At 40.2% G+C, this 25,499-nt stretch overlaps 1 long non-coding RNA gene and 1 pseudogene across 1 annotated transcript in view; one reads left to right on the plus strand and one right to left on the minus strand.

The window, feature by feature from the left end:
- The window catches only part of LOC136400930 (uncharacterized), a 93,225-nt gene that overhangs the window by 28,659 nt on the left and 39,067 nt on the right, over positions 1-25,499 (plus strand). The window lies entirely within an intron of this gene.
- On the minus strand, positions 2,764-4,704 carry LOC136397434 (nuclear transport factor 2 pseudogene; annotated as a pseudogene).

Genomic DNA, 25,499 nt, shown 5'->3' on the forward strand with positions numbered 1-25,499 from the left:
TTCTCTCTTGTCAATTTGGTGCAATTTATTTTTCTCAAGAATTTGTTCATTTCATTCAAATTTTCAAAACTGTTTTAAATTGTTCAAAATATCTTTTATGATCTCTTCATAGGATCTGTAGTGATATCTCTGTTGTTTTTCATAATATTAAGTATATGAGCTTTCTTTTTTTATTTGAATAATCTCACCAAGATTAATAAATTTTATTAGTATTTTCAAAGAATCAACTTCTGGCTATATTTATCCTGCACCAGACATTGTGGAGTCTAGGGCAAGAGTACAAATAGAAGCTAATATCACATATATTTATAATACATATTTAAAATAACAAATATGTATCCTTCCTCAACTAATAAAACTACATAACAACAAAACTAGAATATTTAAAAACTGTGATTTTTATATGGCTAAAGTTGGTAAAAGATCAGATATAACTGAATTATTTTCATCGGGTTTATCCGGATGTTCTGTATATAGACTAATACTTTTTAAATTAAACTTTAATTTTTCTTCTTTTAAACCAAATTAATAACTCTGTTGTTATAATTAAGGCTTTCACATAATTTGTGTTTGGTTGACAGTATTGCCAAATTAGACATTCTTGAATCTTTATTATTCCTAATTTTAAAAATTAATTTTAATTAAAGAAACTTTTCTCTGCTGAAGCAGTAGCAACTGAAATTGTCAATTAGATACTTGAAGCATTAGTCAATTTGGAAATGAACCAAGAATTTTACATACAAGTACAAATATTATAATCAGGTTGCATAACATAAACTATTGTCACTGTAGAAATATAACAAAATATTTTCATTTTATTAAACAAATATTTAAATTAAATTAAATTAAATTTAAATAAATTCTTATCACCAAAAATGAAAGCAATATCCGGATCTCTATAGTATTTTTTTTAATTGTTAAGAAAACTATTGTGGTTTTATTGTATCATGAGGCACTGAAACATCTGAACAAATTAATATTGGGGTGGTGAGGCAGCTGCTTTCTTCACTTTTTTAAAAAATTGTATTTATTGGGGTGCAGTTTCTGGTGTGAAACTCAGTAAAACATCATCTGCATACTGCACCATGGTGCACCCACCACCCCACACAGAGTCTCTTTCGTTCCCATTTCCTCGCCTTTTTATTTTTTCTGTATTTTTCCAAAGTGAGAAGCTGGGGTGGGGGTGGGTGGGGAGGCAGACAGACAGACTCCCACATGCACCCTACCCGGACTCACCTGGCATGCCCACCAGGGGGAAATGCTCTGCCCATCTGGGGTATTGCTCTGCTGCAATCGGACCCTTTCTAGTGCCTGAGGCAGAGGCCATGGAGCCATCCTCAGCACCTGGGCCAACTTTGCTCCAATGGAGCCTTGGCTGTGGGAGGGGAAGAGAGAGAGAAAGGGAAAGGGGAAGGGTGGAGAAGCAGATGGGCGCTTCTCCTGTGTGCTGTGGCCAGGAATTGAACCAGGACTCCACACGCCTGGCTGATGCTCTACTGCTGAGCCAACCGGCCAGGGCTCCTTGCCTTTTATATCTCTACCTACCCACCTTTCCCTCAGGCTTATCACCACACTGTTGTCTGTGTCTATGTTATATATATATAAAATATAAAAACATATATATAACATATAAAACATACATGTACAAAACATATAAAAACATATGTTCTTACATAGATATATGTTTTTACATATATGTAAGTATTTGAGCTTTCTTTTTTTTACTTGAATAACCTCACCAGGATTGATAAATTTTATTAGTATTTTCAAAGAATCAACTTCTGGCTATATTTATCTCACCCCAGACATTTGAGGAGTCTAGGGCAAGAGTACAAATAGGAGCTTATATTACATATATTTATAATATATATTTAAAATAACAAATATTTATCCTTCCTCAACTAATAAAACTACATAACAACAAAACTAAAATAATATGTGAAAAATGTTTTTTTTTTTTTACTTGAAGAATCTCACCTGGCCCTGGCTCGTTGGCTCAGTGGTAGAGCGTCGGCCTGGCATTCAGGAGTCCCAGGTTCAATTCCCGGCCAGGGCACACAGGAGAAGCGCCCATCTGCTTCTCCACCTCTCCCCCTCTCCTTCCTCTTTGTCTCTCTCTTCCCCTCCCGCAGCCAAGTCTCCATTGGCGCAAAAGTTGGCCTAGGTGCTGAGGATGGCTCTATGGCCTTTGCCTCAGGCGCTAGAATGGCTCTGGTTGCAACAGAGCAATGCCCCAGATGGGCAGAGCATCGCCCCCTGGTGGGCATGCCAGGTGGATCCTGGTCGTGCGCATGCGGGAGTCTGTCTGACTGCCGCCCGGTTTCCAACTTCAGAAAAATATCATACCAAAAAAAAAAAAAAAAAAAAAAAAAGAATCTCACCAGGATTGATAAACTTTATTAGTATTTTCAAAGAATCAATTTAAATATATATAAATTGTTTTTGTGTTGTAAATTAGATAAGTTCTTTTTATTGTCATTGTTTTGAATAGCTATCACATATTATACACACACACACACACACACTTTTTTTTAAATCTCTTTACCCTTTGTTCTTCACTTCTTCAGGTTACTAGAGCAACTTGTCAGTATATTATTTTTAAAAGAAGAAGACAGTCTTACGCTTTATTGAAGTCTTTCCAAGTATGCACTGGTACAACACAAACCTCTGCTGTCAGATGTAACTAGTCTAGCATCCCAACATCATGCACAATACCTAGGTAACAGCCGCGCACTGCGCCCCCTCCCACTCAAGCGGCTCTGCTCATTTGTATAAGATATTTGAAGCATCTAGAGGAGTGCAAATAGGATCCGGAAGAGGAGGGAGGAGGAAATAGCTGGGAGGAGATAAGCGAAAGTTTTACAGGGCAAACCTGAATGTATCATTGGTGTAAACCCAAGCGCCGCTGATGTTCTTTAATAAGAACCTCTGGTAGAACTCCATGATGGGGTCTTCATTGGCCTTAAGCTGGCCCAAAACCATGCTGCTGATGCAGTGGGTCTGGTGTGGGCGAATAGTCCTGCAGAGGGTGATGCCACGCTCGAGTTTCCGGAACCAAAGGCTTAGACAACTTCTCCCCGATGACAGCTGTTGGCTGGAATTGCTGTCCTTCTCATGTAAGACATGATGCGTCAATGTAAATCGCGCCTCCTTGGGTTGGGTCGTTATCAAATAACTGGTGGTAATGTTGACTGAAGCTGGGTCCAGTCTGCTCTCAAAGTAGCTTGTCTCCCGTTCCGGAGTGTCGCCGGCCTCATTGAGACCCGAGGGGCAGGCACCGCAGCAGCAGCGGTAGGCAGCGGCAACCCAGCGCGGTCTTCTAAATTCGTAAATTCTTCTTTCCTCACACTTTTCAATACTTAGAAATTACCAAAAAAGTAGCATTGGTTGCTTAATTTCCTCCTCCACCTTGAAATTTCCTTCAATCAAGACTACGGTTTGAACTATAATTGTCAGAAGACAGATTATAGAAATTACATGCGGGCTTATTTATAGGTGAATCATCTCCTTTATATTTATGCAAGTAGTTTTGTTTTCTTGTTTCAATTTTCTCGTTTCTTATTGGACTGTCACTTGATTGAATATTTCTCATGTAGTTTTTTTTTTTTTTTTACTTTAAAAAGTAATTTTCTCTAAAACCTTGGTGTTAAGTGGAGTGTTAAATCTTCCATGTTTGTCCAATGGAATATTCTAAACATTAATTTACATCAGACTGTCTTTTGTGAGAAAGGTGGGTGCCCTTTCTTAGCATCACTGTCCAATAAGCAGAATAAAACTATTTATTAATGTTACAAATACAATTTTCTTGTTCTAATGGGAAGACGAGTTTTATTTGTTGCTTTTGTGTTGTGAATTAGATAACTTCTTTTCACTTTTTTTTTGAATAGCTATTACATCTTTATCATGAAGTCACAAGAATTTCATTTGATGTGTTCAAATTGTAGAATTCACAAGAATAATTTTCTTGCTTGTTAATGTTTTGTTAAAAAATGTAGGCTTTGTTAAGTAAAGATACTCTAATGTCTTTTTCTCAAATTCTATTTCAGGTCATGCCTGACAGAATTCTGTTTACTTTTATTGCTTCCATTATTTAGAAACTTAAGTAGATCATTCCTTAGAGTATTTTTCTATTACCTTTTTCTTTTCAACATTTTTCTTTCCTGAGTTTTAATTAGCTATTAAAAAAATAATTTTCCAGTTACCGTTGATGGATGATATTATATTAGCTTCAGATGTGCTTTAGTGATTAGATATTTATGTACCTTATGAAGTGATCACCTTGAGAAGTCTAGTGTCTAGCTGATATTGTACATAGTTATCACAATATCATTAACTGTATTTTCTGTGCTGTACTTTACATCCTCATGACTATTTTTATAACTAGCAATTTATACTTCTTAATTCCTTTCACCCTTTTTACCCATTCTACCTAACCCCCTCACATATGGTGACCATCAACTTATTCTCTGTATCTATGAATTTGTTTCTGTGTTGTTTGTTCATTATTTTTAAATTTTTATTGAATTTTTGGGAGTGACAATGGTTACCGCAAACTTAACAAAGTTATATAGGTTTGAGGTGCAGAATTCTATTGTACATTATCTGTATGTTGTGCATTCACCACCCAAAATCAAGTCTCTTTCCTCACCATTTATTGCCCCTATAGAGCTTTTTACCTTCCCCCTTCCCTCTGGGAATCACCATACTGTTGTCTATGTCTATGAGATATTTTTTTATTTGCTTAATCCCTTCGATTTTTTCACTCAGCCCCCAAACCCCCACCCTGTTAAGAGCTGTCAGTCTGTTTTCTGTATCTATGAGTCTGTTTCTATTTTATTTATTTTGTTCATTAGATTTTACTTGCTTTGTTTTTTTTAGGTCCACATATAAATGAAATCACATGGTATTTGTCTTTCTCTGTCTGATTCATTTCACTTAGCATAATAGCCTCTAGTTCTGTCCATGTTGTTGGAAATAGTAACATTTTGTTCTTTTCTATGGCTGAGTAATATCATATGTGTATGTATATATATGCCACATCTTTTTTTTTTTTTGTATAGCATAATAGCCTCTAGTTCTGTCCATGTTGTTGGAAATAGTAACATTTTGTTCTTTTCTATGGCTGAGTAATATCATATGTGTATGTATATATATGCCACATCTTTTTTTTTTTTTTTTTTGTATTTTTCTGAAGCTGGAAACAGGGAGAGACAGTGAGACAGACTCCCGCATGCGCCCGACTGGGATCCACCAGGCACGCCCACCAGGGGCTACGCTCTGCCCACCAGGAGGCGATGCTCTGCCCCTCCGGGGCGTCGCTCTGCTGCGACCAGAGCCACTCTAGCGCCTGGGGCCGAGGCCAAGGAGCCATCCCCAGCGCCCGGGCCCGGGCCATCTTTGCTCCAATGGAGCCTTGGCTGCGGGAGGAGAAGAGAGAAACAGAGAGGAAGGGGGGGGGAGGAATGGAGAAGCAAATGGGCGCTTCTTCTGTGTGCCCTGGCTGGGAATCGAACCCGGGTACCCCGCACGCCAGGCCGACGCTCTACCGCTGAGCCAACCGGCCAGGGCCTATGCCACATCTTCTTTACCTATTCATCTATAGATGGACATGTAGGTTGATTTCATATCTTGCCTATTGTAAGGAATGCTGCAGTAAACAAGAGGTATATGTATCTTTTTAAATCAGTGTTTTGGAGTTTTTTCAGGTGAATATCCAGAAGTAGAATTGCTGGTCCATATGGTAGTTCTATTTTTGATTTTTTGAGGAAACTCCATTTTGTTTTCCATAGTGGCTGCACCAATTTTACTTAGTAATTTTTTTATTTCTAACATGTCTACTTCTATACATGGTCAAAGATTTAGCATTAAAAATTTAAATTTATTCAAATAAAATACAAGTGTTCAAATACATAAAATTTGAATATAGTTTACCAAAATAAATTATAGTTATTATTAAAAATTAAAATTATTTTATATGTTTCAAAAGTTATGTATTCTAAGCTATGCTAAATTATTTACTAAAAATAAAAGTAAGATACAAACCATAATTAAACTATCAAAAATTTAAATACAAATTATATAAATCTGAAACATTTAAATATGTTACTATTTAAAACATTAAATGTTTTTAATTGAAAAACTACTTATAATTCTAACATTTAATGTTGATCTAGTTGCCTAGATGAAGAATTAGAATTATATTTTGTTCATGTCACATGTAGCCCCACATATATACAAATTTAAGAGTGATATGAATGGCTTAATATTGTAAAATGCTCCTCAGTCATCATGAGCAGCTATTGTGAAATCTGTAGTAATATGTGAGTACCGCCAGAACCATTAGTTGGAATATAAAGCAAGAAAATGGATACTCAGTACTGCTGGAAAATAGTAATTTTTTTAATGTAAGAATGTATTGAATTGATGCTGAGAGTTGGGATTTGAGAAGTTAATCAATTTGCCTTTTTTTCCATCTAAGTGCTCTGTTACTTAAATCCTCTCTATTGCTGATGTTGGCAGTGGTAGGGCCTATAAATCTTCCTGGACTTCTGATGGGTGGAAAAGATTCTTTGAGAGTCTCTGGAAGTTTGAATGGTGTTAGTCATGAAAATGAGTATTTAGATTATATATTGTGTGGGCACTAAGTGCCAGATCCTAAGTGACAGAGGCGACCATATGTTCTTCAATTAATTGTGTATCTGCGTGTGTTTTTGGATGTTGCAAAGTATGGAAGGTATGGATGGAGAGTCACTTTTTCTGCATGTGAATACCCAATTGTTCCAGGACCATTTGTTGAAAAGTCTATTCTTTCCCCACTAATTTACCTTCGCATTTTTGTCAAAAATCTACTGACCATATCTGTATGGGTTAATTTATAGACTCTATTTTGTTCCATTGTTCTATATTTCTGTCTTTAAACTGTCCTTATTATCAGTATTTTTTTAATGTCTTCATTATTATAGCTTAATAAAGCCTTGAAATTGGTTCGTTTATGTCCTCTAACTTTGTTCTTAGTTTACAAGGTTGTTTGTGTTACCATTTGAATTTTAGATTCAACTTAATTTCTACAAGAAAGCAAGCTGCAATTTTAATTGAAATTGCATTGAATCTGCAGATCGATTTGGGAAAATTGACCTATAATTAATGTTGAATCTTCTGGTTTATGAACATGCTATATCTCTGTATTTAGCTTTTTCTTAATTTTTTTTATCATGTCAGCATATTATTTAATTTTCAGTGTATAGGTTATAAAAATCTCTTGTTAAATATTTTCCTAAGTGTTTCATATTTTTGATGCATTAAATATTTTTAAAATTTTATACTTGTTTATGGCCAGTTTATAAAAGTACAACTGATTTTTCTTGGATGGTGACCTTCTAGCCTACAGTTTTACTGAATTTATTCATTAGGACTAGTAGCTTTTTTGTAGATTCCTTAGAATTTTCTACTGAGATAATTATTTCTGTTGTGAATAAAGACAGTTTTGTTTCCCCCTTTGCAGTCTGGATGATTTTCATTTACTTTTTGTTGTTGCTTTAGTATAATGGCTAAAACCTCTAGTACAATATTGATTAGAAATGGTGAGAGCAGTAAACTTGGCATTATTTATGATCTTAGGAGAAAAAGTAATCAATCTTTTGCCATTAAGTAAGATGTTAGCTGTGGGCTTTGTATAGATGTTCTTTATCAGTTTAAGGAAGTTATCTTTTACTACTAGTTTGTTAAAAGTTTTAAAATCAGGAATGGATGTTTAATTTTATCCAGTGCTTTCCCCTGTCTATTGATATGATTACATGGGTTTTTTTGTTTATTTGTGTGTGTATTAAAATAATGAATTATGTAGATCAATTTTTAAATGTTAAATCAACCTTGCATTCTGGTGATAAACACCACTTAGTCACCATTATTATCCTTTATATATACCATTAGATTCAATTTACTGAGAGTTTTGGGAAGAATTTCTGTACCTTTGTTTATGAGGGAAACTGACCTACGATTTTGTTTACTTGAAGGTCTATCTGGTTTTGATATAAGGGTAACGCTGGATTCAAAAAATGAATTGGGAAGTATTTCCTTCTTTTCAATTTTTAGGAAGAGTTTGTGTAGAATTGATATTACTTATTCTTTAAACGTTTGATAGAATTTAATCAATGAAATCATTGGGGCCTGGAGATTTCTTAAAAGATACAATGCCATTTTGTTTATTCATTTCTTCTTGACTCAGCTCTAAGTACTTTATGTCTTTCAAGGGATATGTCCATTTCATTTAAGTTTTTGAACTTATTGGCATAAAACTGTTCATAATATTCACTTATTATCCTCTTAGTATGTGTAGCATCTGTAGTGATGTCATCTTTCTCATTCCTGATATTGGCAATTCGTGTCTTCTCTCTTTTATTCCTGATTCATTTGGTTAACAGTTTATCAATTCTATTGATTTATAAGAATCAGCTTTTGGTATCATTGATTTTTCTCTCTTGTTTTTGTTTTTCTTGTTTTACTGATTTCTGCTTTTATCTGTCTTATTTTATTTTATTCTAGTTACTTGTGTTTAATTTTTTCTCTCTCTCTTTTTTTTTTTTTTTGTATTTTTCTGAAGCTGGAAACAGGGAGAGACAGTCAGACAGACTCCCGCATGCGCCCGACCGGGATCCACCCGGCACGTCCACCAGGGGGCGATGCTCTGCCCCTCCGGGGTGTCGCTCTGTTGCGACCAGAGCCACTCCAGTGCCTGGTGCAGAGGCCAAGGAGCCATCCCCAGCGCCCGGGCCATCTTTGCTCCAATGGAGCCTTGGCTGTGGGAGGGGAAGAGAGAGACAGAGAGGAAGAAGAGGGGGAGGGGTGAAGAAGCAGATGGGCGCTTCTCCTGTGTGCCCTGGCCGGGAATCGAACCCGGGACTTCTGCATGCCAGGCCGACGCTCTACCACTGAGCCAACCGGCCAGGGCTAATTTTTTCTCATTTTTAAGCTGAGATCACTGAGTTCAGACATTTCCTCTTTTCTAATTAAAGCCTTTCAGTACTATGATATAAAATACTTACAGTAGTTGCATTTCCTTTCTCCTGATCTTTTTTCTGTTGTCAGATATTTTAGTTCTACATAGCCTCAGAACACATTGCTATTATTATTATTTTTTTTAATTTTTTAAAATTTATTTATTTACTTTTTTAGATTTTATTTATTTATTTTTATTAGAGAGAGAGGGGAGAGAGAGAGAGAAGGAGAGATAGAGAGAGAACAGGGGGAGGAGCAGGAAGCATCAACTCCCATATGTGCCTTGACCAGGTAAGCCCAGGGTTTTGAACCGGCGAACTCAGCATTCCAGGTCGACACTTTATCCACTGCGCCACCACAGGTCAGGCCCATTGCTATTATTTTTGCTTTTAATATTTAATTATGTTTTAGAGACTCTAAACATAAAATAAACTTTTAAATATTTACCCACATATTGTTTCTTTATTTCTTTATGAATTTGATATATTTTCCTTTTGCTTAAAAGGCTTTGTTTAATATTCTTTTTTATAATGCAGATCTGCATCTGATGAATTTTTTTCAACTTTTGTAATCTGAGAAAATCTTTATTTTGTATTTCTTTTTAAAAGATTTTTATTAGATCTAGATCAATAGTTTGACAGTTTTGTTTTTTTCTTCAGTATTTTCAAGATTTTATTTCACTTTTTCTAGTCAATATTGTTTCTGATGAAAATTCTCATACTTGTTATTCTTTATATAGTATATCTTTTTTTTGGCCTCCTGATCTTTTATTTTTATTTATTTTTGTTTTTTTATTATGTGTTTACATAGATTCTAATGTCCCCTGTGTTCCCCAGTACATCCCTCCTGTCCCCCTCCCTGTAACACCCTCCCCCCTTCCCTCCAGGATTTGCTTTTCTGCTCTTGTCCCATCCTATCACCTTATCATCCCATTTCCCTCTGTCTGCTTTCCTTCTGGATCCTTTGATCCTGCCTCTGTCTCTGTACTGCTCCTCCATTCATATTTTTCTTTCTCTGCCTGGCTTATTTCACTTAACACAATAGTTTCCAGTTCCATTGATGTTGTCACAAAAAAATATTTCCTTCTTTTTCATGGCCCCATAGTATTCCACTGTGTATCTGTACCACTGCTTTTTTTTTTTAAATTTTTTAAAAATTTATTCATTTTAGAGAGGAGGGAGGGAGGGAGGGAGAGAGAAAGAGAGAAAGGGGGGAGAAGCAGGAAGCATCAACTCCCATATATACCTTGACCCGACAAGTGCAGGGTTTTGAACCGGCGACCTCAGTGTTCCCAGGTCGACGCTTTATCCACTGTGCCACCAGAGGTCAGGCCATACCACTGCTTTTAATCCACTCATCCACTGACGGACACTTGGGCTGTTTCCAGATCTTGGCTACTGTGAACAATGCTGCCACAAACATGGGGGTGCATTTCTCATTTTGAATCATTGATGTGGTGTTCTTGGGATATATTCCTAAAAGTGGGATAGCTGGGTCAAAAGGCAGTTGCATTTTTAATTTTTTGAGGAATCTCCATACTGTTTTCCACAGTGGCTGCACCTGTCTGCATTCCTACCAGCAGTGCAGGAGGGTTCCCTTTTCTCCACATCCTCGTCAGCACTTACTCTGTGCTGTTTGTTGATGAGTGCCATTCTGACCGGTATGAGGTGATATCTCATTGTGGTTTTAATTTGCATTTCTCTAATGATTAGTGATGTTGAGCATTTTTTCATATGCCTAATGGCCATCTGTGTGTCCTCTTTGGAGAAGTGTCTATTCATTTCTTTTGCCCATTTTTTGATTGGATTGTTTATCTTCCTGGTGTTGAGTTTTACAAGTTCTTTATAAATTTTGGTTATTAACCCCTTATCAGATGTATTGTCGAATATATTCTCCCATTGTGTGGTTTGCCTTTTTATTTTGTTCATATTGTCTTTAGCTGTGCCAAAGCTTTTTAGTTTGATATAGTCCCATTTGTTTATCCTGTCTTTTATTTAACTTATCCGTGAAGATAAATCAGCAAATATATTGCTGCGAGAGATGTCGGAGAGCTTACTGCCTATGTTTTCCTCTAGGATGCTTATGGTTTCATAACTTACATTTAAGTCTTTTATCCATTTTGAGTTTATTTTTGTGAATGGTGTGAGTTGGTGGTCTAGTTTCATTTTTTTGCAGGTAGCTGTCCAATTTTCCCAACACCATTTGCTAAAGAGACTGTCTTTACTCTATTGTATACTATCATCACCCTTTTCAAATATCAATTGTTCATAAAGGTGCGGGTTTATTTCTGGGTTCTCTGTTCTGTTCCATGGATCTATATGCCTGTTCTTATGCCAGTATCAAGCTGTTTTGAGTACAATGGCCTTGCAGTATAACTTGATGTCCAGAAGTGTAATACCACCTACTTTATTCTTCTTTTTCAAGATTACTGAGGCTATTTGTGTTCTTTTTTTGGTTCCATATGAATTTTTGGAATATTTGCTCTATATCTTTGAAGTATATCCTTGGTATTTTCATAGGAGTTGCATAGAATTTATAAATTGCTTTGGGTAATATAGACATTTTAATGATGTTTATTCTTCCTACCCATGAACACGGTGTATGCTTCCACTTATTTGTATCTTCTTTGATTTCTTTTATCAATGTTTTATAATTTTCTGAGTACAAGTCTTTAATCTCCTTGGTTAAATTTACTCTTAGGTATTTTATTTTATTTTATTTTTTGCAATAGTGAAGGGGGTTGTTTTCTGAATTTCTCTTTCAGACAGATCATTGTTGGTGTATAAAAATGCCTCTGATTTCTGAGTATTAATTTTACATTCTTCTACCTTGCTGAATTCATTTATCAGGTCTGCTAGTGTTTTGACTGTGACTTAGGGTTTTCTAGGTACAGTATCATATCATCAGCAAATAATGATAGTTTTACTTCTTCTTTTCCAATTTGGATGCCTTTTATTTCTTATTGTTGTCTGATTGCTGTGGCTAGGACTTCCAGAACTATATTGAATAAGAGTGGTGAAAAGGGGCACCCCTGCCTTGTTCCTGATTTTAAGGAGATTGCTTTTAACTTTTGCCCATTGAGTATGATGTTGGCTGTGGGTCTGTCATAGATGGTCGTTATCATGCTGAGGTATGTTCCCTGTATTCCCACTTTGCTGAGAGTTTTTATCATAAATGGGTGCTGGATTTTATTGATTGCTTTTTCTGCATCTATTGATATTATCATGTGGTTTTTGTTCTTCCTTTTGTTTATGTGATGAATCACATTGATTGATTTGCAAATGTTTTACCAGCCTTGCCTCCCCAGAATAAATCCCACTTGATCATGGTGCATGATTTTTTTCATGTATTGCTAAATCTCATTTGCTAATATTTTGTTGAGAATTTTAGCATCTAAATTCATCAGGGTTATTGGCCTATAGTTTTTTTTTCTTTGTGTTGTCTTTGCCTGGTTTTGGAATCAGAATTATGCTCGTCTCATAAAAAGAACTTGGAAGTTAACTCTCCTCTTGAATTTTTGAAATATCTTGAGAAGGATAGGAGTTAGTTCTTCTTTGAATGTTTGGTAGAATTCACCTGTGAAGCCATCTGGTCCAGGGCTTTTGTTGGGAGTTTTTGATAACTGTTTGATCTCATTTGTTGTAATCAGTCTATTTAGGTTTTCTGATTCTTCCAGATTGATTTTTGGTTATATTTTTCAAGGAATTTATCCATTTCACCTAGGTTGTCTAATTTTTTGGCATACAGTTCTTCATAGTATTTTCTTACAATCTTTTGTATTTCTGTTGTGTCTGTTGTTACTTCTCCACCCTTATTTCTAATTTTATTTATTTGAGTCCTCTCTCTTTTTTTCTTGGTGAATCTGGCTAAAGGTTCATCAATCTTGTTTACTTTTTCAAAGAACAAGCTCTTGGTTTCATTGATTGTCTCTATCATTTCTTTAGTCTCTGTCATTTATTTCTGCTCTGATCTTTATTATTTCCTGCCTTCTACTTCCTCTGGGCTTTACTTGCTGCTTTTTCTCTAGTTCTTTTAGTTTCAGGATTAAGTTGTTTTTTGAGCTTTTACTAGCTTCTTAAGGTATGCCTGTAATACTACGAACTTCCCTCTCAGGACTGCTTTTGCTGTGTCCCACAGATTTTGAATTGTTGTATGCTCATTTTCATTTGTTTCAAGGAAAATTTTTATTCCTTGATCTCATTGTTGACCCATTCATTGTTTAATAACATTCTGTTTAGTTTCCAAGTGTTTGAGTGTTTTTTAGTTTTCCTATTGTAGTTGATTTCTAGTTTCATGCCATTGTGATCAGAGATGATGCACGATATAGTTTCAGTCTTCTTAAATTTGTTGAGATTTGTTTTATAGCCAAATATGTGGTCTATCCTAGATAATGTACCATGACCACTTGAAAAGAATGTATATTCTACTGCTTTAGGGTGAAAGGTTCTGAAGATGTCTATTAAATCCAGTTGATCTAGTGTGTCTTTTAAGTTTGCTGATTCTTTGTTAATTTTCTTTCTTGAGGATCTATCCATGGATGTTAGTGGGGTATTGAAATCCCCTACTATTGTAGTATTTCTGTTGATCTCTCCCTTTATGTCCATCAAAATCTGATTTATATATTTAGGTGCTCCTATATTAGGTGCATAGATATTTATAATGGTTATCTCTTCCTGTTGGATTGCTCCCTTTATTATGTAGTGACCTTCTTTATCCCTTACTATAGTCTTTGTTTTAAAGTCTATTTTGTCAGATATAAGTATTGCTACCCCAGCTTTTTTAAATTTCCATTAGCAAGAAATATTTTTTCCATCCTTTTATTTTCAGTCTATGTGTATCTTTTGTTTTGAGGTGCATCTCCTATAGATAGCATATGTATGGGTCCTGTTTTCTTATCCATTCAGACACCCTGTGTCTTTTGATTGCAGCATTTAATCCATTTACATTTAAGGTTATTATTGATATGTAGTTGTTTATTGCCATTTTATTATTTAAAGTTATATTCTTTTTTTACTATATTCTTTTCCTCCTTTTTTCTGTTTATAACAGGCCCCTTAACATATCTTGCAGCATTGGTTTGGTTGTAATGAATTTCTTGAGTTTTTTTGGTCTGGGAAGCTTTTTATATCTCCTTCAATTTTAAACGATAGCCTTGCTGGATAAAGTAGTCTTGGTTGTAGGCTCTTTTTCTGCATTACTCTATGTCTTGCCATTCCCTTCTGGCCTCAAGTGTTTCTGTTGGGAAGTTGGATATCATCCTTATGGGGGCTCCTTCGTAGGTGATAGCCCTTTTCTCTCTAGCAGCTTTTAATATTTTCTCTTTATCTCTTAGCTTTGATATTTAATTATGATGTGTCTTGGTGTAGATTTTTTTGGTTTCTCTTTAATGGAATTCTTTGTGCTTCTTGAACTTGTGTGACTTTTTCCTGCATCAATTTAGGGAAGTTTTCAGCTATGATTTCATTGGACAAGGTCTCTATCCCTTGTTCTTTCTCTTCTTCTTTAGGAACCCCTATGATGTGGATGTTGTTTCTATTTAGGTTGTCACAGACTCTCTTAGAGTTTCCTCAGATTTTTTTAGTCTCTTTTCTTTTTGCAGCTCCACTTCTGTGCTTTCACTTATCTTGTCCTCTAAGTTGCTGATTCAATCCTCTGCTTCATCCAGCCTGCTTTTAATTCCTTCCCGTGTAGTCTTCATTTCTGATATTGTATTTGTCATTTCTGTCTGGTTCTTCTTTATTATTTCCGTGTCCTTTTTGATGCTTTCAATTTCTTTATTGAAGTGTTTATTAAGTACATCCATTGTAGCTTTGATCTTTAAGCATTCTAAAAATCATTATTTTATACTCTGCATCCAGTAATTTGATTACTTCCGATTCACCCAAGACTTTATCAGAGGATTTATCTTGTTGAAGCATATGACTTATGCTTCTCTGCCTACCCATTATTTTCTATGACTTGTAGGTTTCTTCCAGCTGTGATCTCCTTACCTAGTAGAGCCTCTTTGAAGTCTTGATTTGTTTGTTTTCTTCTCAGTTTTCTTAACTCAGTGGTAATCTTGTTTACTAATCTCAGTAGGGTGCTTATTTGAAACTGTATCCAGGAATGCGGTGGGTGTAACCTAAGACTCTGGAGGCCCGATCTGCCAGCTTCTCTCCAGGGGCAGGGTGCTTTCTCTGTTTCAGTAGGGGGAGGTGTACCTCAGATCTCCATGGAGACCTGAGTTACTGCCCCTCCTCCCCACTTCCTATTTTCAGCTGTGTCTTGTTGCTCTGATTGGAGCTGGAGAACTTTCTGGAGATGGGTCACCTGGAACCACTTTAGGCTTGTGCTGTGTTGAGAGATCAACTCCTCCCCCAGCTATGGCCACCTCCACACTGGATGATTCAGCTTCTCAGGTCATCCCATGCATTCCTCTGCCCATCACTGTCTGTCTCTCTCCCCCACTTTCCTTCTGGAAGACAATCCATCTCTCTCAGCACACCTCATTCCCAGGTCCCCAGGCAAGTGACTGTGAGTGATATTTTCTACTCTTCTCCTTGTAATGAGAGCCCTTCTGGGCTCTCAGTCTCACCCCACCTTCACTCCTGGAAGCAGGGGAGTCCCCCCACCATGGCTCAGAGCTCCCTACCAGGCTCAATGTGGCTTCTTCTTTGCTCCTTGATTTTTGAGACCTGTTCTTTTAATCCAAGGTTGGTTTTTCATACTGATTGTTCCTAAATTAATTTGTAATCCAGTTTGGTGGTGTGAGCTGGGAATCTGTGCATCTGCCTACTCTGCTGCCATCTTGGCTCTCCCTTGGCCTCCTGATCTTAAGATTTTCTCTATCTTACTAGATTCATGTCATTAATTACAATATTCTTTGGTGTAGCAGTATTCATTTTCTTTTGCTTGGGGCTTGTTGAGTTTTCTGTATCTTTGGACTTATGGTTTGCATAATTTTGGGAAAGTTTTGGCCATTTTTTCTTTGAATAGTATTTCTGTCCTCTTCCCACCTCTCCAGTGCATGAGTTTTGTTCTCTCAGCTCACTGATGCTCCGGGTTTTTTTTGTTTTTCATTTTGGGTACTTATATTGCTATGTCTCTTCAAGCTCATAAATCTTTGACAATGTCTAATTTCTTTTTAATCCTAGCCAGTGTTTATTTTATTTCAGACATTGAAGTTTTTATTTTTAGAGTTTGATTTGGGTCTTCTTTTTTTCCATTTCCATGTCTTTACTTAACACAGTCAATCTTTCCTCTACCTTCCTAAACACATGGAATATAGTTATACTAATTATTTTAATATTAGTTTTATCTACTAATTTTATTAGTTGTGTTATTTTCTTATCTGTTTCTATTGATTGGTCACCCCCTCTCCCATATGAGTTGTACTTTCCTGTTACTTTGGATGCCTGGCAATTTTTTATTGGATGCCAGACATTATGAATTTTAGCTTTTTGGGTGCTGGATATTCTTATATTCCTTGTATTTTGTTCTGGGATGCAATTAAATTATTTAGAAGTAGTTTGATACTACTGTGGCTTGCTTTACCTTAGGAGGGGACATCATAACCTTTTGTCTAGGGCAGTCTACCTGATATGTCATGAATTAGGAGGTTTTCTATTCTGGTTGATGGGAATACAAATTGCTCCTAGCCCTGTGTGAGCACTGGTGGTATTTCTCCTCTCTTTTTGAGTGGCGTTTCTTCAGCCTCAGGTAATTTCCTCATATGAATGCATTGATTCCTTCCCAGATAAATATTCACAGGGGCCCCTCTGCAGATCTTTGGGTCTTCTCCCTCCCACCCCTTATGCCCTGAGAACTCTAGCTTCTTTGAACTCACCAGACTCCCAGCTCTGTCTCCTCAATTCAGGCTGACAGCCATATTCACCTGGCTTTCCTGCCCACACTGTGACTGGTAAGCACTCTCCAGCAGAAATCTGGGATGATAATGGTGCTCATGTTGTTTTTCATCTCTTAAGGATCTCTGCTCTGTGTGACCTGATAGCCAAAGTCTACAAACTATTTTTTTCCCCAGCTCTTATTGTTGAAGATGGGAGGGTAAATCTAGTCCATGTTACTATATTTTAGCCAGAATAAGAAGCTCAAACCTCTTTCGAACTCAGTGGATATTGCCTTTCTACTTTCTACAATGTATTAACATTCTACTTCCCAAGCTTAACACAGTACTCTGAAAAACACAGTAATTTTGAATTGCTAAAGTCTGTTTAAAAATTCTCATTGCTTCTAAAACTGTAGGTACAATAAATCCATATTGGACTTTTTTAATATGCCATCAGATCATTTGAAGTTCACTGATGGCCAACTGTGCAGTAGGCCCTGCTCTCGATACTGGGAATATGGCAGTGAACAGATTATAAGAGAATTCTTGTCCTCAGGAACTTATATTGTAGTGAAAGATTCATAGATTTGACCATGTAATAGCTAACATTTATTGAGTGATTACTGTGTGCCAAGGATTATCTTTGGCTCTTTATATTTGTAAATTTAATATGATCCTTAAAACAACCCTATGTGATAGGTACCATTATTATGCCCATTTTATAAAGAAAAGGAAAGGTAAATTACATGCCCAGGGTGAGACAGTTAGTAGGAGGCAGAGCTGAAATTCAAATTTAAGAGTCTAGCCTAAGCACTATGCTATACTGCCTTGCTATGTATAATAATGCATATGGTTTCTGGGATCGACTTGCCTCAGGTATGCTTTTTGAGCTCAGATCCCATTAATACATAGCTTTACAAATCAAAGTCAAATGCTCTAAATTATGCAGAACTGAGACTGTTCTCCAAAGGGTCTCTATTTTTTTTTCTTTTTGCTAGTAAATACAATGTCACCTTGAGAAGAGGTCTTGTTCCTCTTGAACCACTCAAGAGCTGCTCAGAATGTTGGGATCCAATCTCTCCTTGACTTTATCATTTCTATAGGTGCCATCTTGACCCCTTCAGATAAGGTAACTCTCTACCCCCTCAAATCATCCAAGTGGCTGAGTGAGTATTGCTTCTAAAACAAATGCCAGGTTTTTGCACAATGAATTGCAAGTTGGGGCTTCTTGGTCCAAAGTTTTACAAGAAGTGCAGACAGGTTCCAGACACAGCTTTTCCACTTTAGAATGTGTTGTCACACCTTGGGGGAAAGTCAGGCCAAGAGTATTAAAAGTGGGAGTATTTGATTCTGGGCTGGAATCAGTTACGACATTGGGCTGAATTGCTGACCATGATTGAAGAAAGAGACTGTCTGGATTATTTAACTGACAACTTTTAAAGCTGTGGGTCCTGTGCTATGTTATCTTTTATTTAGCTTGTGCTACCTGATTCAGATCACACGCTTCTTGGGAGATGAATACAGTCAATATTCAGTTAAGGTGAATTCCAGGGAAGGGTGCCTTGCATATTGTCTGCCATACATATGACAGTAACTTGTCCATTCTGCTCCAGTTATATGGCTATTTAAAAATCCTAAATATGTAGACCTGTAAATAATTAAATATTATTTATTTAATTATAAATTATACATGAATTATATAGTTATAAATCAATTAAAATTTAAAAATACTAAACACAGTATGACTATTGGACATGTTCAACAACATAAGTGTGATGTGTTGATCTCATGATTTGTTTTATGGAATGTCAAAATAACTTTGGGCTCAGAAAGTCAGTCTAAATCTGTAACTTTTGTTTGAAAATCATAGTTTTAATGGCTGTATATGACTTAGAACAGCTTTTGGCTGAAACCACAAGTCTTTACCTGCCCAAGTGTGGATATTTTAGCCCCAAATTAAAAAAAAATACCAATATTTGACTGGGAAGTAGAGTTGGTCTATTTGTTATTTCCACAGTAGGCATATTTCTTTTATTTTTATGTTTTAAATCAGGAGCATTAGAGCACTTGGCTTTTATTTTCTTGCCCACTCTGGGCTGTTCATTTCTGTGCTTGGCAGAAAAAAGAACTTGGAGAAATTAGCTGCTCAAATGTGTGATTTTCGGTCTGCCAGGCTGGACACAGAGCAGGTGCTCCTGGGGCATTCATGGGTTGTCCAGGCTGTTTGTAAGGGGACAAGAATGTGCCCACTCTGTCTAGACGCTGCAGCAGTGTTATTTTCCCGTGTCCTATGGGTTCCAGCAACCTGGGCAAGTCCAGATCTTTCTAGTTCTCTGTGACAGATGCTGGCTGGTGATGCGTGGGGCCACAGTTACCCCTGAAACTTGGAGATGAGGGGAGCAGGGAGACGGGCAGTGCTGTGTACCCTGAAGAGCCCCAAGAAGGGGTGGGCATGAGTCCTGCAGAGCTTCCAGAAGCAGACGTGGGGTCAGGCTCATAGGCATTTAGCCTCTTCCTTCCTTGCCTGGAGTCTGTGTAAAGCAGGGACTGAGTGAATGTTGAAGACCCTGGGCTGTGTCCCTAGCTGGTCATGGGACAAATAATTTCTACATCTGTAAATGAGAGTGTTGGACTAATGAATGATCTGTCAGGTCCCTTTGAGGATACACATTCTATGGTGTATGATCCTCCCTTCTCTGTATATGTTCTTTTCTGTCACCACTTTGGGGCCAAGAATAGGTGTGCTGTCTGTAATTGGAAACAGAGTGGGGGAGGGGTGTCAACTGAGGGTGAGGGCAATGTTTCCCCTGTCCCTTTGGCTCTCACTCTCCCTCCTTTCTTATCCTCTCCTCTTCCCCAAGGAGAGAGTGCTGCGGAAATCTGAGAACTTGGAACACCCCCCAGTAATTGTTGAAGCTCATTATGTGAATTATTGAACCAGACAAGGCCTTTCTCTACTGACAGCTCTTAGCTAGATGAACTGTTGAGTTGTTGAGAGGGAAGGAGTGTGTGTGTGTGTGTAAGAGAGAGAGAGAGAGAGACTGAGAGAGATATATCACCTGAGCCAATGACACATTCAAACAGGCGCCCTGGGCCAGTGGCTCTCCAGGCTGAGGTAAACACCTTGAGAAGCTTTTGTTGACAGCATCTCAGCCTTGTCTGCATGTGGCCCTGGGAGACAACACTGGGCCTCACAATAGCCCAGAGAGGGTTGGTATACTTCCATGTAGAGTACTTAGTTTTGTCTCTAAAAGCTGAGCTTAATTCTTTCAGCCTTCCCCTCCTAGGGCCTCTGGGGGAGGAAGCTAATGCTGTGCTTGCCTCACCAGCTCAGGGAGGATATGTCAGGTACAGGCTCTGGAAGAGGGCCAGTCCTGCCTGTGCTCTCTCTCTGGGCTGTGGGGAGGATCGGCAGGGCAAGAGGCCCAGCGCTAGGGCAGGCTTCCCCCAGCAGGCTGGTAGGAAGGGAAAGGAAGGTGCCTTCTGGGTCCTCCTGGGGAGTTTCCTGGCTGCTGGACCTCTCCCTCAGGACCCCTGGCAGGCCAGAGCTCCTCTCTTCACATTCAGCACTTGCCCTTCTCCTTCTCACATACTACCTGACGATCTCATCCCCCGGTGCTCTAACTGCACCTCACTTCTGCTAAGCAATAGACACTCAACCAGTATGTCAAGGTTATTGAGGAGCAGAGCAGTTAATAATGCAGGCTCTAAAAACCACATCATGACTCTGATACAAGTTTTTAATCACTCTATGCCTTGATTTCGTCAGCTGTAAATGTGGCTAAAAAGCAGCACCCTTCTCAAAGAGTGATGTGAGATTTAAATGAAATAATTTATATAAAGCTCCCAGATCAGATAAGTACCCAGGTCCTATTATTTTGTTATTTCTCTTCTTTACCCTCCCTTCTCCAAACGGGCCCCTGCTCCAGTCTTCCTGGTCCTGATAATGGTTCTGTTGATGACCCAAGTCATCCTGGACTTGCCTGTTCCTCATCCTGCGACTAGTCACCTCCAGGCCCCAGAGCCTCGCCTCCTCTCTGGTGTTGCTGCCACTGTGTTAGCTAGGACCTCTTTATTCCTCTTTCCTATCACAGTAGGCTACCTGCTGGGCTCCTCACCTCCAGGCTCACTTCCTCCAGTCTAGCGGCTTTCTGATCCTTCCCCCAATCGGACCACTAACAGGACCAAACCCACACTCCGTAGTGCGCACAGCCTGGCAGCATCAGGCCTCTGCCTGCGTCTCTGGCCCCATTTCACTGTGTGCCCCATGCAGCCACCACCGTGCAAGCCTCAGCATGTGGTTCCACTCCCCGGCCTCTCTTCCTGCCGTTCCCGTTTCCTGGAGCACCTAGACCAGGGGTCCCCAAACTACAGCCCATGGGCCGCATGCGGCCCCCTGAGGCCATTTATCCACCCCCGCCGCACTTCTGGAAAGGGTATCTCTTTCATTGGTGGTCAGTGAGAGGAACACATTGACCATCTCATTAGCCAAAAGCAGGCCCATAGTCCTCATTGAAATACTGGTCAGTTTGTTGATTTAAATTTACTGGTTCTTTATTTTAAATATTGTATTTGTTCCCAGTTTGGTTTTTTTTACTTTAAAATAAGATATGTGCAGTGTGCATAGAGATTTGTTCATAGTTTTTTTTATAGTCCGGCCCTCCAACGGTCTGAGGGACAGTGAACTGGCCCCCTGTGTAAAATGTTTGGGGACCCCTGACCAAGACCCTTCCTCACCAACCAAATACCTGCTTCTCCTCCAAGACAATCATATTAATAAATACAAAATCTAGTAGCCGACACCTTTCTAAATGTGCTTTAGAAGTGTTAATTCATTTTCTCTTTTCAACAATCTTATAAAGTAGGTGCCATTTACAGAAGGAAGAAACTGAGGCGCAGAGATGTTAATAAGTTGATCAGCTCGTAGAACTAGAAACTGGCAGAGTGTGGGTGTGAACCCTTGGGGCGAACTCTAGAACTGTTCCCGACCTCCACAGCACACTTCAGGACCCTCAGGGCCACTGCCCTCCCATACGCGCCCCACCCCCATCCCATACTCTCCAAGCTTGGTTGGTTTGTTTCTTCCTCTTCCATGCTGGTGACTGCTGTTCCTTTGTCACAGTGTCTGTCATTTTGCTTTCTCCTGTGAGCCTCTGGAGGTCAAAGACCATGTTCTACCCATTTCCACATCCCTGGTACCCTCAGTGCTTGGCACTTAGTGGGTACTTACTACATATTAAATAAAAACAAAAGAGCTAAGGGAGTGACTTGCTTTCTCCAAGAAGCCTCGCCCGCCCTCACTCTATTCCTCTGCTTGAAGCATTCCTCTCCCTTGCCTGCGACTGTCTATGATCAGCTCTCAGCTGGGTCTGCTGGTGGCAGAGAAGACACAAGGAGCCAGTTGACTTGGCAAAGGCCCTAGTTTTCAGTTCTCTCTGGTTTGGGAGAAGGAGGCTTGGTGGTCAGACCTTGCCCAGCTGGCCGGAGGACAGAGTGAAGAAGGGTGTGGGGCAGAGGGCAGTAAACAGACCAGCAATGGATCCTGTCGGTACATCTCTCTGCCATCACAGCTGCCTTCTCTCTAATGACACAGAGAGTGGCAAGTAATCCAAATGCAGAACTAGGGGCCATCCTGTCCCCACATGACTGTAATCAAGGAATCCATATACAGAATAAAGGAAGTGTCTTTCTCACAAAGTTTTTATTCTGAAACCAAAACTATGAGTCAGGGGCCACGCAGGGCACTTTGAGGCCAATGCTAAGTTCCCAGGGCTCCCAGAAGCTCCCTCGGTCTAACAGCCTGGGTTTACAGGGTGCTGACGGGTGGCAGTGGGGTGGCAGAGTCCCCGCACTGACTGTGCGTCCATGTGCCCTTTGCATACAGTCCTTATGGAGGCTCAAGTGCTGAGGATCATGTCCTTTGTTCAGAGGGGGAAACTGAGTGGAGAATCAGCTTGCCACCCCAACTGTCTGTCCCCCAGGATGTCTGGTAGCTCTAACATCAACCACACAAAATTTAAGATACAATTCTTCTCTTTTTGTCCCATCAAGGGGGATGCACACCCCAGAGGAACTGAAGTCTATGAGCTTCGGCATTGTCGGCGCTTCCTCCAGGAAGCCTTCCGTCTTTTTTTTTTTCTCCTTTTTTTTTTTTTTTTTTTTTTGCATTTTTCTGAAGCCGGAAACGGGGAGAGACAGCCAGACAGACTCCCGCATGCGCCCAACCGGGATCCACCCGGCACGCCCACCAGGGGCAATGCTCTGCCCAACAGGAGGCCATGCTCTGCCCTTCCAGGGCACCACCCCGCCGCGACCAGAGCCACTCCAGCGCCTGGGGCAGAGGCCAAGGAGCCATCCCCAGCGCCCAGGCCATCCCTGCTCCAATGGAGCCTTGGCCGGCCGCGGGAAGGGAAGAGAGAGACAGAGAGGAAGGGGGGGGGGGGTGGAGAAGCAAATGGGCGCTTCCCCTATGTGCCCTGGCCGGGAATCGAACCTGGGTCCCCCGCATGCCAGGCCGACGCTCCACTGCTGAGCCAACCGGCCAGGGCCAAGCCTTCTGTCTTTAAATGTGTTTTGTTCTCAGATGCTTCCTGCAACTCTACTGTACACCATTCTGTCCGCCACCTAAATATAGTAGTGTGCCATGAATGTGTCACAGTGTCCCTGCCCTAATGTAAAATCATTGGTTATTTTTTAAGTTAGCAAGTACTCTGTCCCTTCCTTGGCCATCTCATCCAACCTCATCTACCTTGATCCCCACACTCCATCCCTGACTTCCTCACCATCCCTCATCCCCTGCTTGGCCCTCAGATCCCAAGTGATGAGGGGGGAGGCAAGGAGAGACTAAAACGTTTACACATTACTTTGTAATTTTTCAAATGCTAAACATTTAGTATGTGTGTGTATTGCTGTGTTGGTTTTAGTTGGCATTAAAAAATCCCCAACATGAGACCTGTTCTAGAGTATTAAAGCTTGGGGATGTCCCTGGGAAGTGTCCCTGCAGAGGGTGGGGCTTCCTGGCCACAGCCTCAGATATGCAGACCTGGCCAGGCAACAGGTTAGTTGGGACATTAGTGTTCTTGGCCACTGGGCCCTGCTAACTCCCTTCTTGACAATGGGTGGGTGCTAAGAATCCCAAAGAGCACAGCTGGGCTCAATGTACACAGGGCAGGCCACCCCAGGGGTTCAGTTGGGGCCCTCAGAGAGTTCAGCCAATCCCTGGCCACAGGGCCAGGAGGGATGCACTCAGCTGAGCACGCGTGGGCTATGAACCAGGTCACTGAGCTCCAGCTTTGCTGCTTGCTACGTGGGTGACCTTAGACTGGCTCTGTGACCACTCTGAGGCTCATGTCATAATTCATAAAAGGATAATTATACCTTTCCTTTAAATTTGTTCTAAGGGTGAAGTAGTGATGTGAGGTTCTCATAGTTCTTATTTCTCAGAATTCTATTGACCTGTGCAATCTCCAAACTTACCCTCATTCCTGACATTTCTTTATCTCCCCCGACCTCCGCCCTGTTAGGAACATAGCAGAGTTTTGAGAAAGATTTTCTCTACAATAGTGGTTGCCTAGAGATGGAGGGGAAGGAAGGAGAAACCTTTTGGGGGTGATGAATCCATTTGCTATTTGATGATGGTTTTATAAATGTATGTCAGAACTGGTCAACTTGTGTACTTCAAATGAGCACAAAGAACAAAAATATCCTTTAATGCTACATTCACATTTTATTAAACTACAACAGAACATTTCACAAAAGCTTTGTTGGTGGTCACATTGATAGACCACCACTGTGAGCTGGGCCAGTACGTTCTATAGCTCATAAGCTCTGTAAGGCTCGTGTTTGTGGTTATATTCCTTATGCTGAGCCGAGAGCCTAGTGCCTATTAGGGATGCAAAAAGATTGATGGCTGGCTGGATGGGTTGATTGAATGGATGAACGGATGTGGAAACTAAGCTTCAGTTCAAAGAGTGACTGGACATTGAACCAGATCTTCTATATCAAGCCTAATTTGAAGCAGGAAAATGTCGTCAGTAGTTTTCTCTGGTTTCCCCCACCGTCCATCTGCCCAGGATGCTACGTAGGAGTCACCCGCCCTGTCCCCTGTACCCTCCTCCAGAAGACCTGCTTTTCCTGTACACATTAACTGGGGCTTTTGTTACTATCAGACAGCTTCATCTGCACACAGATGGAAAATAATGGTGTCTCCCAGATGATGTATTTTGCATCCAGAAGGAACGTAGACAATGGGTGCCTGAGTCCCCGCCTGGTGCCTAGTGAGGGTACACTCTGGTACCAAATTGAAAAGGTCCAACAGGGTGGTTCCCCCCCCCCCCCCCCCGCCCCGTGATTCCCCTCCCACCTGGCTGATTCCCCTCCCCCCCCGGGTGATTCCCCCCCCCCCCGTGATTCCCCTCCCCCCCCGTGATTCCCCTCCCCCCGGCTGATTCCCCCCCCCCGTGATTTCCCCCCCCTGGTGATTCCCCCCCCCCGTGATTCCCCTCCCCCCCCCCCCCGTGATCCCCCCCGTGATTCCCCCCCCCCGTGATTCCCCTCCCACCCGGCTGATTCCCCTCCCCCCCACTGATTCCCCTCCCCCCCCCGTGATTCCCCCCCCCCCGTGATTCCCCTCCCACCCGGCTGATTCCCCCCCCCCCCGCTGATTCCCCTCCCCCCCGTG

Source organism: Saccopteryx leptura, chromosome 3 (assembly GCF_036850995.1).
Source record: "Saccopteryx leptura isolate mSacLep1 chromosome 3, mSacLep1_pri_phased_curated, whole genome shotgun sequence".
Lineage (NCBI taxonomy): Eukaryota > Metazoa > Chordata > Mammalia > Chiroptera > Emballonuridae > Saccopteryx > Saccopteryx leptura.